This window comes from Rutilus rutilus (assembly GCF_951802725.1).
Source record: "Rutilus rutilus genome assembly, chromosome: 12".
Lineage (NCBI taxonomy): Eukaryota > Metazoa > Chordata > Actinopteri > Cypriniformes > Leuciscidae > Rutilus > Rutilus rutilus.
The window spans coordinates 510,750-526,999 of record NC_140217.1 but is presented as its reverse complement, the minus strand read 5'-3'; the positions used below and the strand labels follow the sequence as shown (position 1 = coordinate 526,999).

Here is a 16,250-nt window from a genome sequence, read left to right as displayed (position 1 = left end):
ATTTAGTGAGAGCGAGTATTTTTACATTATTAAAAAACCTTTCATTACTTTATTTTTTTTTTTTTTATACCAGATCTACAAATGAGGACGACCATAAAGAGAGGTTTGTGGAGATTTGTCAGGTTTTGGTCACTTCTGGGTACAAATTTGTTCTCAAAATATAGAAGATACACACACACACACACACACACACACACTCACACACACAGCCCAGTCTATATTAACATTCCCCCGTGGACACACAGATTACACTAGGAATTTCTGTTCCTAACATGATCTTTGGCTAATCCACTGGTCTGCACTTGCCTCCTGAACAACTGCACAACAGGTGCAAATTAAAATGAAAACGGTGTGTGTGTGTGTGTGTGTGTGTGTGTGTGTGTGTGCGCATATGACCTGGGCTGAATACCAATTGACAGAGGAAACAAAACCTTTTCAAGAGGTGTGACCACAAGGGTTTAGGCAAGTTCAGACTGAGTAATGCTCTCCGTGAGAGAAAGAGCGAGGGAGGAGAGGAGAAAGAGGGAGGGAAGGAATAAGAATAGAAAAGCCAAAAGAATAAGTGAGACATTCAGACTTGATGTGTGGTCCAGATATACCTTCAACACATCTACATTCACACACTCACACACCGGATGTTGTAATTCTGGACAGGAATAGGCGGATCTGGAGCGGAAATCAGGATCACAAACGAGAAACATCTGAAGAACATTCATGAGAACGACTTTGTTCTCCAGCCACACTGAAACACAGCTTATTATTTACAAACACTATGTGCGTCAAATCAACATATTCATTTAAAAAATATTACAGCTGAATTGTCAGCAAATTATAGATCATGTTTTCCACCATAAGTTCTCCCAGTATTCAAACTATTACACACAATCCTAAAGATGAGCTTTACAGCCTCGCAACGTATTCGTTCGTTTTATTCATCAGAGACGAAACTGATCAAAAGTGACAGTAAAGACAATTATAATGTTACAAAAGATTCTATTTCAAATAAATGCTGTTCTTTTGAACTTTATATCCATCAAAGAATCCTGAAGAATAAAATATATGACGGTTTCCACAGAAATATGAACTATTTCAACATTTCAATCAAATTATTTGATAATAATCATAAATGTTTCTTGATCATCAAATCCTCATATTAGAGTGATTTGTGAAGGATCATGTGACACTGAAGACTGGAGTAATGATGCTGAAATCCAGCTTTGATCACAGGAATAAATTACACTTTACTGTATATTCACATAGAAAACAGATGATTTACACTGGAATAATATTTCACTGTTTTTACTGTATTTTTGATCAAATAAATGCAGCTTTGATGAGCAGAAGAGACTCTTTCAGAAACATTAAAGAATCTGACCGACCCCAAACTTTTAATAACTTCTGACCGTTGCATCTGAGCAAATTGTGATGTCATAAAAGACACTAATAATAAGTATGTGTTCATGAACAGGTTATGTAAAATGAATAACAGAAACAAGGAGAGAGAGAGAGGGAGCGAGAGAGAGAGAGAGAGAGAGAGAGAGAGAGAGATAGAGAGAGAGAGAGAGATAGAGAGGGAGCGAGAGAGAGAGAGAGAGAGAGAGAGAGAGAGAGAGAGAGAGAGAGAGAGAGAGAGAGAGAGAGAGAGAAAGAGAGAGAGAGAGCGCTTCCACACAAAGTGGAAATGACATCTTGAGAAGTTAAAAACAAAATCCATCAACTTTGTACTCGCTGCTGTGAGATTTGAAAGGCCGATGAATAATGATGGGTTGTGAGGAACTTCAGATGGAGTAAAACTCTTTGTTTGTCTGACAGACGCCGGTATTGTGCTTTTCAACACAATAATTCCAACCTGCTAAAGTCCCGGCAGCCATTACACAGATTCCTCACCTCCTCTAATCAGCTTTTGTGTTCGCCAGCGCAGACACAAAGAGAGACGATGTTTACTCGCTGGAGAAGTTGCTCTGATGACACTCTATTCGCCGCGCGTTCACGAGTGTCAGAGGAACAAAGGCGATTACGACTGCCATTCTGTCGTCTACCTGCTCCTCTGCTTTTCATCTCAACAAATAAAAGGAACATCTCTCACTCCGATGCCACAGATAATTAAAATGACAATGCTAATTGCCCCAGTCACGTTAATGTTGGGCTTAACCTACGCGATGCTCGAGACAGGCCTGTCATTCTGCTAATCACACACACACACACACACACTGGCGTTCTCCAGCACAACACACACTCACACACATATTAAACCATAGGAACTTGCTCAAAGTGAGTCTAAAACAGCTCAAACAGACTGAGTTTCTGGTCCTAAAATGGTTCAGGTGGTACTTAGACTTATGGTCTCCTATTCTCCCATAATAACCTCTCCCATCCGAGTGGACATCATGACCTGCGGAGTCCCTAAGATCTACTGAGCCCTATCGGCTAACCCTACAGCCCCAGTGACTCCCTGTGCCGACGCACTGGTGAAGTCAACAGCTGGATGAGCCAAAGCTTTCTGCAGCTAAACAGACAAAACTGAAGTCATTGCGTTTGGAAACAAAGATGAAGTTCTCAAGGTGAACGCCTCCACTCTAGGGGTCGAACAACTAAACATCTGTGTGTGACACGAGAGTCAGACCTTAGCTTCAGTCGTCATGTCAGAGCAATAACTAAATCAGCACACTATCATCTGACTAATACTGCAAGAATAAGATGTTTTGTTTCCAGACGTAGAGAAACGTGTGCATGCTTTCATCACCAGCAGGGTGGATTATTGTAATGGACTCCTCACTGGCCTTCCCAAAAACACCAGAACACAGTGTCAGCTCATACAGAACGCTGAGCAGAACCAGAACATATGAACATCGAGCCCGATCTCACGGGAAAACGTACAAATTCTACGAGGTGGCTTATTCGTATGAATTCATACGAATGACCTACCCCTGACCCCGCCCCTAAACCTACCCATCACGTGGGTTTAGACAAATCGTACAAATTCGTACGAGTGAGGTCGTGAGATAGCGTTGGAACATCACACCAGTCCCAGTTACATTTAGGATTGATTTTAAAGTATTATTACTGGTACACTGTAAAAAATGTCTAATCTTCCCAACTCAAAATTTTCTAGTGACTGATCACATCTACATTTTTCAATTGGCCCAATAAAATAAAATCTAAATTTATGATTTATTTTTTTACAGTGTATATAAATCATTAATTTTTTCTTTTGATTATTTTAATTTATTCTATGTAAAGCACTTTGAATTACCATTGTGTATGAAATGTACTATATAAATTATTTATTTATTTATTAAAATAGTATATTATTTTGTATACACCAATATAATATACACCAATATTTGATATTGGACAGTATTATTGATCTCCTGCATTGACAGCATTACACCAGGACTGAGCTGGACCATGACATCACGCTTTCTCCAGAGCGGATATAAATTACTAAACTAAAACTAAACTGAACTAAATTAATAACTTTTTTTACAACAGAAATGAATCATCACTGAACTCACTTCAGCTGGACTGACGCTATTTTCTTCTGGAAACAAACTTTGTTGCATTATTCCCCTGTTATCTCAGTGAAGCTGCTCTGAAACACTCAGTACTGTAAAGCTGCTCTGAAACACTCAGTACTGTAAAGCTGCTGCATTAATAAAGGAGACTCGACTGGAAACGTTGATAATAAAGCTTTGCAGTGACGCATGCTTGAGCAGTTCGCTGGATAAATGGTCACAAAAGTCACTTTTAACACAAATACAAAACAACACAAAATCACTCATGACATCATCCAGATTTCTGTTCACACACACACACACACACACACACACACACACACACACACACACACACACACACACACACACACACACTAGGGTTGCCAACTTCAGAAAAGAAAAATGCGGGACAATCGTGGTTCTTTACAGGAAAATAAGGGACACTCAAAACATGTGTAGCTTCTGCATCACACAGCATATGCCATTAGGGTTCGTATGTGTTCAACATTTTCTCAGATATAAACACATTTGTTTTGCTTAACCTGTTTATGTACAATTTAATTCTAAAAAGAATGTTAAGGTCACACAGACAAAGTCACATTAGGCCTACACACAAATCATAGTTCAAAATAATAGCATTTATCTGAAATAGAAAGCTTTAGTAACACTATACACTATTTTGAAGAAATTAAAGAAAGTAATAGCATACTTTTCCCTCAGGAAGAGTTCCTGTTGTCTTGCGTGGCTGGATGTCGGACTCATGAACTATAATCACGTTGTTTGAATTCACCAAAACTGATTCACCGAAATCTAAACCCGTCAGGAGTGGACAGTGAAAGGGATTTGCCGTTTGCGCGAGTCCGGAATCTCCGGATCGAACCGGGAGTGACCAGACAGCAGGATTCTGTTCGCAAATCAAACAATCATTTGTCCCAAAATTTAAATCTCAATTTAGAGTTTGTTCTTCTTATGGTCTGATGTGCGTGTGGGCTGTGGATGATGCGGTGTGGTGATCGCCCTCAAGTGTTGCTGTCGTATCAGTCCGTGGATCAGAGTAGCCGTCTATTTAATCAGGACAAATTAGACCCAAAATACGGGACGTCCCGGCTAATTCGGGACAGTTGGCAACCCTAACACACACACACACACACACACACACACACACACACACACACACACACACACACACACACACACACACACACACACACACACACACACACACACAGAGATCACCTGAACCATCAGCTTCAACACTCATATCTTCACTTCTCTTCAAATTCATTATAAAAGACAATGATAATAAAAGCCAATCATTTACTAATAAATAGTTTTATATAACAGCAATTAATGGAAACAAACTTAGCTTGCGAGATAAAAAAAGATTCTTGTTTTGATGCACATTATAGTTACACATCATAAAACCATAATGTGTATCTGTATATTATTTGTGTAATGGTTGATCTGACATGAACTTGTGTTCTTAACTAACGGAAACAAAGAAATGCAAGACATGTATCACTCGTTGTTAGTTAATGTTAGTTAATGCATTAACTATTGGGACCTTATTGTAAAGTGTTACCAAATTTACCCAATTTATAAATATATAATTTTTATCTCAACAAAAGCAATATGTTTTTGTTCTGGAGAGGAACTTTCAAGCAGATTTATAACTGTTTCTATTGGCTGTTCATGCGATCCGAGAGGAGAATGTTTTGCTCAGTCAAATGAGAGTTTAGAGCCGTAAAGTGAGTGTGTTGATCTGATGAGAAGTGTGTGAGATCAGTTTCAGACTCCTGTTTCTCATGAGAGTTATTAACTATAATCATAAACTATAATCATAAACTATAATGCTCATCAACAACAAGACTCTGTTTCTCTTGCAAGCAAAGTTTGTTTGATTGTGTTTCCATGAATTGTTATGATAGGAATCTCTTCCCGAGTCTGGAAAACCAGGCTGATATGGGGGATCAACCCCACAACGCCTCAAGAAAAGAGAAAGAGAAGGGTGTGTGTGTGTGTGTGTGGCGGAGAGAAAGAGACAGAAGGGCAGCAGCCGAGGGCGAACAAAAGAAGAGCGAGAGAGAGAGGCTTCGAGAGGCCAATGAATGGAGGAACTCAGCGATGTGTAAAACAACTCCTGTGTGTGTGTGTGTGTGTGTGTGTGTGTGTGTGTGTGTGTGCGCTTCAGGAAGGGGGAGGATATGTTCAATAATTTCTGCTCACAGTAGCCGGACTCTAATTTAATTAAAGTCTCATTTCTTTAGCGGGTCTGGAGCAACAGGCTGAGCGTCTGGAGGTTCATCTGGACCGGACCGGGTCTGAGGTTTATCAGCTGGGTCGGGACCGGCCCGGATCGGATCGGATCGGATCGTTCCCACCATCTGTGTCTGATCCCGCACCCCCCCCCCCCCACCCCACACACACACACACACACACACACACACACACACAAAAGATCTCCCGCACGAGTGACGCCAGAAAATCAGGGCCAACAATACAGAAAAGCCTCGGTCCAGATGCCGGAGAACCCATCAGTGCACATCATAGACGTGTGTGTGTGTGTGTGTGTGTGTGTGTGTGTGTGTGTGTGTGTGTGTGTGTGTGTGTGTGTAACACTGTTGCTGTGAATGATATAAAAGAGGATTTAAAAAAATGTTTGAACAAAAGTTGAGCCTGATCGCAAAATGTTTGTAGGTTTTATTTAAATCATGTTCCACTTCTTCTCATGCACTGCAGCGATACAGCAAATCTCCACTTAAATCGTCACTAAATGTAAATATATCATCATTACATTATAAGATATTATAAACATTAACATCATGATTTTTACTCGGAATGCTTTATTTTACAGTGTCCTTGTTACACAGTGTACTTACCATAGTAATAACAGTAAATTATGCATAATTACATGCAAGTAACCCTAACCTTATAGTAAGTACATGTTGTTAATTAATATAACCCAGTACTTAAATATATAATTACACTGTAACAAAGACACCTTAAAATAAAGTGTGACCCAAAATGATATATTTGGCATTTTCAGAATGAGCAAAATTAGACAGTAATTTTTCATAGCAAAAGTGTTTGTGATGTTCAACAGAAACTGCATTAATTAAATGAAAGAGCATTTCTGTGTGTTTGAGGCCCGAAAGCGTGAGTGGATCTGCAGGTGAGCGGCGAGCAGGGGTATCTCCGCTCGCACATCCGGCAGGCAAAGGAAAGGTTAAAATTAGAAAATTTAATTTATTTGATAATTTCCCAGAATAATTAGAGTTAATATGGGTTAATTAATATGCAAATCTCTCAGCAGATGTTCGACAGTGAGTGTTTGAGCCCGTTCGCTCTCCCGCATGCGTTTGGCTGTCAGTTAGTGACCGTAATTGCCGTAACTAACCAAATACACACAAAACCTTCAGCGGGATAAAACGCTTTCTGCCCCAGCCCCGGCACACCGCCACTTCTCTCGCACAAAGACGCACAATTTCTTATTTTCTCTCGTCTGAAAGGGCCTTTTATGCGGCGGTCGTGTCGCTGGTGAATGAGGCGAGCGTTCGGCACGCTTCACGCTTTATATTTTCCATAAACGTGTATAAATATAAAAGGCGAACAGAACGGCACCTGCTCTCGGGCTTGTTGCTGTCGTACACCTAAATGTGTTCAGATGGGGCCGTTTACGTGAATGAACAGGATGAGGAACGTGGAGATGTGCAAATGCTCCTCGACTCTTTTCAGCCAGGTTGCTCATCAAATATTGATGCAACTCCAAAAAGTCCTCAGCTGTGATCGCTTTAGTGCGGATTTCAGCAGATCTCCGAGCGCTGTTAAAACTTTCACACACACACACACACACACACACACACACACACACACACACACACACACACACACACACACACACACACACACACACACATTCTTGTACATCTATCTTTATGAGGACATTCATTGACACAGTGCAATCTCTAGCCGCTTACTCATCACAACTAAGTGCCTAACCCGACCCCTGACCCTAAACCGACCCTTAACCTCATCATAACCTTATCCCTAAAACCAAGTCTTGACCCTCAAACAGGCCTTTAGAGGCTCTCAGAGACTGAGACCGGCCAACATGTCCTCACTTTACTCTCTTTGTCCTCACTCCACTGGTCTAACACTCAAACTGGTCCTCACAAAGATAGTTTCTCTGACACACTCTCTCTGCCCTCCTCACCCAAACACTCCTATACAGCACACACACACACACACACACACACACTCTCTCTCTCTCTCGCCCAGGTAGTGGAATGCGCTGACGGTCGCAGTATGTCGTGTTGTTGGGTTGAGTGGGTGCGGTTGTCAGCGCAGTGTTATCAGCCAGACAAACTATTTAATAAGAGTGAGGCATTTGATCTGCTCTGCAACACACACACACACACACCATCTACATGAGGACATGTGTTGTGTAAGTTTCCCCTTACAAAACATTCCAGAAAATTTCTGTGGACAAAAAACTTGTGAGCATTCTGATCTGTGACGGCAGATTCATGACACACTTGAGAACCGATGCGTTTCAACAACAAGCTCACAGAGAGATATTCACAGCAGTTAAAGAGCCATACGGTCAAGTTCAATGGAAATAGACATCTATAAAAATAAATGCAAAATTAGTGTTACCACAGCTGGTTAAAACAGTTATACGCCTATATGGAGTATTTCCCTGACCTGCTGAAACGCACTTCACCTTGTGCAAGATTAATAGGAGCGCTTCAATAATACACAGCTCTGTCAGAGCAGATTACTGTGTTTGGAGTAATAATGGCTAAACACAATCTGAAATGCCATTATACTCAGTAACGGGATCATTTGACTGTGATTTGCTTTGATATAAATAAAGAATGAGCATATGGCAGACAAAGGCAAGGTGTGTTTTCTCTTCTTTGGAATAATGTCCACTGATGAATCATTCACAATAAGAGCAGGACCGTCTGCTGAGCAAAGTAAACACAGCGAGTCTTTACACCAGCGGAGAGCGGAGGACATATATATTTTCCTTCTGATTCCGCAGTGCTAAACTATCGGGCGGACAGCGAGATAAGCAGACGCTGAGAACAGCGTTTCGAGCCGCTCAAGGTTGTGCCGCATTCCTGGCCGGCAGTCCGGCGCGGAATAACCTTTGGAAAGAAAACCTTTATCTGAGAGTCCCACCTGGAGATCAGCACGAGTTTCTCCAAATCAAAGATGTTTAAATAAAACTGTTGTGTTTACATAGGAGAGGAATACACAGCGGGATCTTCACACTTTCGCACTAAAACATTCTTCCCCATAGGAGAGAGAAGTCGAGTGTTTCTCAGACGCCGAGGAGAACTAACGGAGAGCGAGTGGAGACAATAGCGTCGCTGCGTCTGCGAGTCGCTCGAAAAATGTAGAAATTCTCATTCAATTCAACTAAGATCAAGTGATCAGAGCTGCGATCCTCATTGATTTGGGTCTATTTTTATTCCTGCTGAAATAATTGTACTGAAACATATCAAAGAAAGAGCAATCAAAGAAAGAGCAGTCGGTTTTTGTTTTCTCTGGGTCTGTCAGAAGTGAAGAAAAGGAAAACGCCGTTTATCAACCTGATGCGGTGAAATACGCAGGGCTTTCTGTCCGTGTGAATGGAAAATTAATAAAATAATAAAGCGCGCAGGCGGGGGGTGAAAACAGGCTCTTGGACGTCTTCCAGGCCCCTGCGAGGGGGTCACGGGGGGGTCGCATTCATTGTGGGGCCGAATTTTCCCGATGCGTTCCGGGCACAAAGAGAGGGTGGAATCCGTTCGAGGGCAGGTTTTGGGAAAAGCATCTGTGCTCAGGTCGATTACTGTCATAAAACTCTGCCAGCGCCCAGCTGGGGGTCAGGCGGGGAGAGGGAGCGGGGGGGCAGAGGTCCTCAGATGGTATAAAGATCAGAGCAGGACTATCCAGGTGAGAGGTGGAACCCCCCGGACAGCCCAATCTGAGCGGCTCATTCAGATGCTAATGAGAGGGTAGAACACATCTGTTCCCCCCCGACCGCTCCGGGTCTTTGTCACCTGAAAAGCTCCCCACCAGGTATCAAACAAGCTGCAGGAAACAGACCCTTTTCATCCTGTTACCTCCGTTCTCCAATCAGCAAATGAGGCCCCGGTGACAACAGGGGCCCGAAGAGCCCGACGGGGCCACCGATGCCCCACACGCACCTGACACAGTTACACAGCCCAATTAACCCTTGCTCGCTGACGAACACCGGCAGTTTAAACTCGCTTTAAACACGTTCACCGCAAACCGTTTGCCAACCGCACTTGATAGTCATCGATTAGCTCTGGGAGCGAGTTTGACTGGGGAAGCGTCCCTGCACATTACTAATACATGACGTAAACAGCCGCCTGTTCTCTCACCTGCCTTTTCACTGCCGTCTTGAGAAACACAGCGACGTGTTTAATTAGAGAGGGATGCTGCGATCGCCCCACGCTCTGTCACACAAGAGCCATGCGCAGCTCAACCCAAATAACGACCTGAGACAGACAGCCCCGCGGCACGCTGGCGGACCCCCCGCCAAGCTTTCTTATGCTAAACGCGCCTCTCCTAAGCCTAATCTTCAGCTGGGCTGCTTAAACACAACAGCACCTTTACTGCGGAGCGGAGGCCGTTAGCATGACAAAGATGCTCATGTATGCTGAACGTTGAGACAATGACCCTCACTACGTAATATGTAGTGCGTTTAGAGCTGAACAAAATGTGTAGAACTGCAGTCCAATCAAGGAACGAGGATTTCGTTTAAATTTCCCGAAATGAATGGTCACACAAAATAGTGACATTTCTAGCAAAACTTTGATCAAGCGTACAAAACACAACATGCATGCTGTCCGCATACAGTATATACCTGTATAAAGTCGGCATGAAATTAAAATTCTTCTAAATGCATGTTATAGCGAGCAAATCTTCTGTGCATACTGTATGTTTAATTTTTTTTTTAAACATTGACCTTGTAATGTTTAATCAAAATATCAACTACAGGCCTCTCTCTAGTGATGTATGCAGGACTTAAAATGCACCCCTTTCTTACTATTGACTCACATTCAGATCATGAGAGGGATGCCCACGTCAAAAATCAATGCAAAGAACCAAGTCAGCCCCCTACATTTCTTAGATGCACATGACAATATGGAAGAAAAGATCTGTCGCTACTTCCGTGTCTCGACTTTAAAAAGACCCTACCTAGTGCTTACATATAGTGATGTTCAGCTGCGGTACTTTTTTGTGAGGGTAAGGAAAAGGTAGCATCAAAGCTCTCGTCTTTCTGCCAGCGGTGCACCCCAACGCAAGCGCGTTCCTAGCGAAACTGAGCGTTCCCTGTTCTCTTTAGGTGTGCAGAGGGGCCGCAGAGAGTTGCACAACACAGTTGAGTGGGTAAAACTGGAAGTTTTGATGTCCTGTCCACCTCTCCGGCTCAGTTCTCCGAGCGTTTCCCTCCGAGCCGCTCTCTTTTGATCACAGGCATGAAAGCTGTTTCTTGTGAGAGTGCAGGTACCAGGGGTACGGCTAGGTGCTAATTAGCTCAGCAGGATAATTGATGTGTAGATTACACCGCGAACAAATGCCTCGACTTGTTTGTTCTTCTCACTTTTCCACCCCCCTTACCTCTGCCCTAATGAACAGTACCTGCCTCGTTAAAACCCTGCTAATGCGAGGATATATATGCGCGGGGAGGGCTTTCCCCAGGTGGAAATACCTTTCAGAGCGAGCGTGCACAAATGCGCTCCCACGTGCACGCTCCTGACCTGCAGAAATGCCTCCGCTGAGCGCAGGGATTTATGCAAGGCAGCTCAAAGAATTTAAAAAGGAAACAATTTCTAAATGAAAGGCCATGCCATTAGAGTACCAATGGAGTTCTATTGTTACGCCCCTGTAATGCCATTTCCTTCATCTTTTGTCTCAGAGAGGCTATTATTAGCGGCCTCTCACAGCTGCGTATCCGTTCAATAGGGTTTGAATTTGGTCATTAACAAGTGAATATCAGCAAACACATTTGTGGAGCCCCTGCCATTGCTAATAAACTAACAATGAGTACAAGCCTAATTGGGAAATGCAATGAAGAAATGGAGGCAAGGTGCCTGAGGTAGGGAAAGACAGCGGAAGAATAGACAGGTCATTATGAGGACGGATGTGGAGAGAAAAGGTGAACAGTTGAATCGTCGCCTCTTCGCAGTTCCCACGGACAGCTATAATCCGTCTCTCGCTAGTTTACACGTTAAACACGTTATTGTGATTATGGACTCCCGCTTCCTCAGCGGTTCTGCACACACACACACACACACCGGGGCAGTGTCTACGCCTGCGAGCCATCCGTGTGTTCTCCCAGACAGCTGACGGGTCTCCGGGTCAGAGGTTTCCCTCTCCTTGGCCGATCCATGCACTTCCTGTCTGAACTGAATTCCCTGCAGACCGGAAGTCTTTGTCAACCACTGCCTTCATTATTCGCTCTGTATAAACTTGCAGAAATTTGCTCCCACAAAAAATTCCAAGGGTCCGTTAACCCTGAAAATGCAGATGGGGGGAATTCACTGACACTGAACTGCGCCTGCTGATGCTGTTGTTTACTATCCATTATACGCCAGAATGGTGGTGTGTTTGTTCTGAAGACAGAATTTGTTTTAATTTAAATTCAGAATTCTTTAAGTCTTTAAGACTTATGCATTTGGAAGATGCTTAAAAAGTACACGTGTTCTCAATTAAAGTCGGTCAAGCTGGAAGGAGAAAGGGCTCCAACATTTAGTGAGTTTCAAGATGGAAGTCCAGCTAAAATCCAAACTGCTAACTTTTTGCTTTCTCCAAACTAAGCCAACAGGGATCTAATCCTCCAACAAACTCCATAAACACACTCCTCCCGCTTTAAGAAAGTGCAAGGAACCATTTTTTCTCTCGATATTTCTGCGCTTAGACCGCACCATAATCATCTTATACACGCTTTTCTTTGTTTGGGGATTTTCACGTTTCTCCTTCCAGAGAGATAAGCAACACAATAATGAAAGCTTTAATTACCCCACCCCTCTGCCCGCTGAAGGACGCGAGACTGTGTCTTCATGGAGGGGGGAGCAGATTGAGCTAGAGCTAAGGAAAACTGTTTTGGACTTCTAGCCCAAACAACAGTCGGGCAAACTGGCACTTTCCATCACCAACCTGATAATGCTCCCTCTATCCCTCACCCTGGAGGTCTTTTGTTTTCCCCTCCTGCTTCCTGTCACCATCTCGGCATAGAATCAAACGACAGCAGGGTTTACTTTTCTGTGTCAAAGAAAGATAGACGGAGAGAGGGAGAGAGGAAGACGGGAGTGATTCGGTCAGGGCCGGGGGTTTCACCGGGTCACAGGAAACCTGGACTATGCAGATGTTTAACAAAAGCCTTTCATCTTCTCCAGCTTTCCTGAACTTCCAAGTGCCGGAGACTTTTAAGCGCAGAGCTGATAATGAAACCTCTTCCCTTTCAGCAGTAGATATGAGGCCTTTTATCCAAACTATACGCTCCTGCTTTCAACATTAACAAACGCAAAACAGGTAATTAGAGCTGGGGAAATGCATAAAGGATTTTCCTCCAAGTGAATCAGGAGTGAAGCTTCTCTATTACTATATCTGCAGTAATATATATATATATATATATATATATATATATATATGCAGACTGTGAATCCACCTAATGAATCTAATGGAATTCTGGGAAGCACATAACCTGAAACAGAAAGTCTACAGTATTTTGTGGACTTTGGCTGTTTTGTTATTTTCAGGAGGACAGTGTTCTGTCAGTATCACAGGCCTCCCACCAGCTCATCTTTATTAAAGATTGTCTACTGACAAACATAATAACCGGCTAAAGGACAGAGAGGGACATCCACCTGAGGACCCGGAGAAAAGCAGGATAAAGCTGTGAGGTGAGAGAACACATAGAAAGGGCCGCTGCTACTGAAAGCTTTTATTTGTGGTGGGCTTGTTTCTTTTTTGGTTTATGTGTGTGTGTGTGTGTGTGTGTGTGTGTGTGAGCCTGTTTGTTACCGCGGCTCTTATCAGTGCTGGTGTATGTGTAAGGTGTGAGAGGATGAAAGCCGTGTGGGTGACAGGAACTCAGCTGCGGCAAGGCAGAAAGAAACTAATCAGCCTTTTACAGCTTGAACCGAGGCGGTTAGGTAGCCTCGCGTTAACCGCACACGCGCTAGCTCTGTCACCGCTACAAATTGGCTTCTTACAGAACTCAAGGTGCCAATGGACCATTAGACGCACAAAAGCAAGAGTTTTACTAGCGTCTCATGTGGGAAAAAAACCCTGCACCTCCCCGCCGAGTAAAACACACACTGTCTGCTGCTCATCAGGGATGTTTGCAGCTCCGGAATATCTCTGTTCTGCCGGAGCCAAGATGTGTGTTTTTTTTACAGGATAAGATGTTCAAAATGTCTCTCTCTTTTCAGTAGAGTCAATAGAATCAACAACATCTATTTACACACCTTTACAAGACCTGAATATGAGAGTAAATAAGAACGCAGCTCCTTTAAGCACTACACCAGTGTGGCTTTATCCTCTAATGGCTTGAAAATAAATCAGACGCGCACATACGCACACGCACCTGCACATGCACATGCGGTAAACAGGTTGACAGAGAGAGGAAGCTGTCGCCAATTAGCGGCAGTGCTAATCTGGTTGTGTCGAGAGGATTATACTCCATCCTGGTGGGACGGGGAGAAATTTCATTTCCCGTGCAGCGTCGGTAGACTCTACCTGAGTCAGCGGAGCTGCGCACGTCAAATCCGTGCTGAGATAACGGTTAATCATCTCTCGCCCCGGAGAAACTGTTTCCCTCCACTGGGCCGAGCACCCGACGCTTCATTCCTTCTGAAAACACACGAGAAAATGTGACCTAACCTCTCACCGACGCCAACGCAGGAAACAGGAGGAGGAGACGCCGCCTCCCAGAATTCCACTGTGTTATCTTGTCTGCCATTTTAACTGGTTAACAAGGTTCACGCTGACTTCAAGTCCTCCTGCCGAGTTCCTGCGTACAAGTCTAGAAGTCGTAATTGTCTGATTTTGGTCTGGATAAAATGAGCGTTAGGCAATTTCATAGCAAGCTAGTCATCTTAAAACCTAGTAAAAATAGTAATTGGTTCATTGAAAAAACTGTTCCAATACATACAATTCACTGCAGTATACCAGCAGAAATGTGGGAATAACCGTGGCAGTAAAACACCAACTATCTTTATTCCTATTGCATGATTTGTAAACTAATACATGCTCCTTATGTGTAAGCCTGTTCATCTACAGCACTGCACCTGAGTCACAGAGAGAAACACCAGTCACAATACAAGAGAAAGCATTTACTGTCACTCAATGGACATTTCACTTTACGAGATGTGCAAGACAAACAGGCATGTTTTTCCAACACTTGGATTTATCACTGAAGAACTAATGAATAGTGATTGACAAATAAGAGGAACTGAAAATAAAATGTTTGTTGTTGTTTATTTGGAATAAGGTGGAATAAAACATCCTAATTCGTGTGTGAGATCAGGATTGGTGCAGCCCAACAGGAGATGGTATACGATCTGTCCATCTTATTATGTTGGGGATTTCTTATTTTGCATCCATTCATGCTTTTTGAGATATTATTATTATTAAAAAGGGTTTGTGGTATAAATATGCAATTGTATGGCACTGTGCAAACTGGGTCACTGCCACTACATCTCTATATATCTGAAACACGGTGGAGATCAGATCAGATTCTGACGAGAGGTTATGAAGACACATTTGGACTACGCTGATCAACAATCATTTAAACTAGGAATCTGTTGAGTGTGAGTTACAGTATTAGTGGGTAACCTGAGTAAAAGCCGAGCACAATGAGAGCGAGAGCCGGGGTGCTGAGCTGATTGTGTGAAGTGTTGAGCTGTGTGTGAGAGATAACAGTGAGACATAGAGTCAGGCCTGAGAGGTTAGAGGTACAAGTGTTTTATCACGCTGTTTTGTTCATGGGAAAATCAGGCGGAGTCACGCATTCAGCCGTCACGAAGGACGAGCATCTCTGAACACGACACTTCACAGCCTCGGCCATACGTGTGTGTGTGTGTGTGTGTGTGTGTGTGCTTACAAGCTCTGTGCGGTTTATCTGTGTCAAATGGCATGCAAATAAATACTCTCAGCTTTTGTGTGTTTTACAGATTCACCGCAGTGAATTTTGACAGCACTTCCTCACATTAGATCTTCACTGCCGGTTTTTGTCTTTATTTCATTATTTTGCACTGAAAACACACACACACTCCTGAAGCGGGAGTGAAAGTGTCCATCTGTCTGAAATTTAAGCAGCCTACACTGACACAAATTCCCAGAGAGAGGAGTGATTTCCTCAGGTTTAACTAAATAATGTATGCTCACCTCACTTTAGCATGATGAAGCAATTTTAGCTTGTACAGCTACACACACACACACACACACACACTAAAGAGGGTGAAAGATAGAGAACGAGAGAGAGACTTCCTGAAGATCTGAATAATTCAAACTTCTAGAAGAGATGAACTAAGAAATGTAACTTTTCCTCATGAAGGAAATTCTCAGTCTGTTAAACCCGGAGTGACCGCAGAGCTGGAGTTTCAGTCACATGACTGTCCGGTCCACTAACACACACACACACACACACACACACACACACACACGGCTGTGTTTCAGAATAGAAAACTACTTACTCAATGCACACACTGCATGCTGATAAGCGTC

At 43.1% G+C, this 16,250-nt stretch overlaps 1 protein-coding gene across 3 annotated transcripts in view; it reads right to left on the bottom strand.

The window, feature by feature from the left end:
- Positions 1–16,250, bottom strand: part of zeb2b (zinc finger E-box binding homeobox 2b) — a 74,106-nt gene that overhangs the window by 22,269 nt on the left and 35,587 nt on the right. The gene's annotated exons all lie outside the window — the stretch shown is intronic.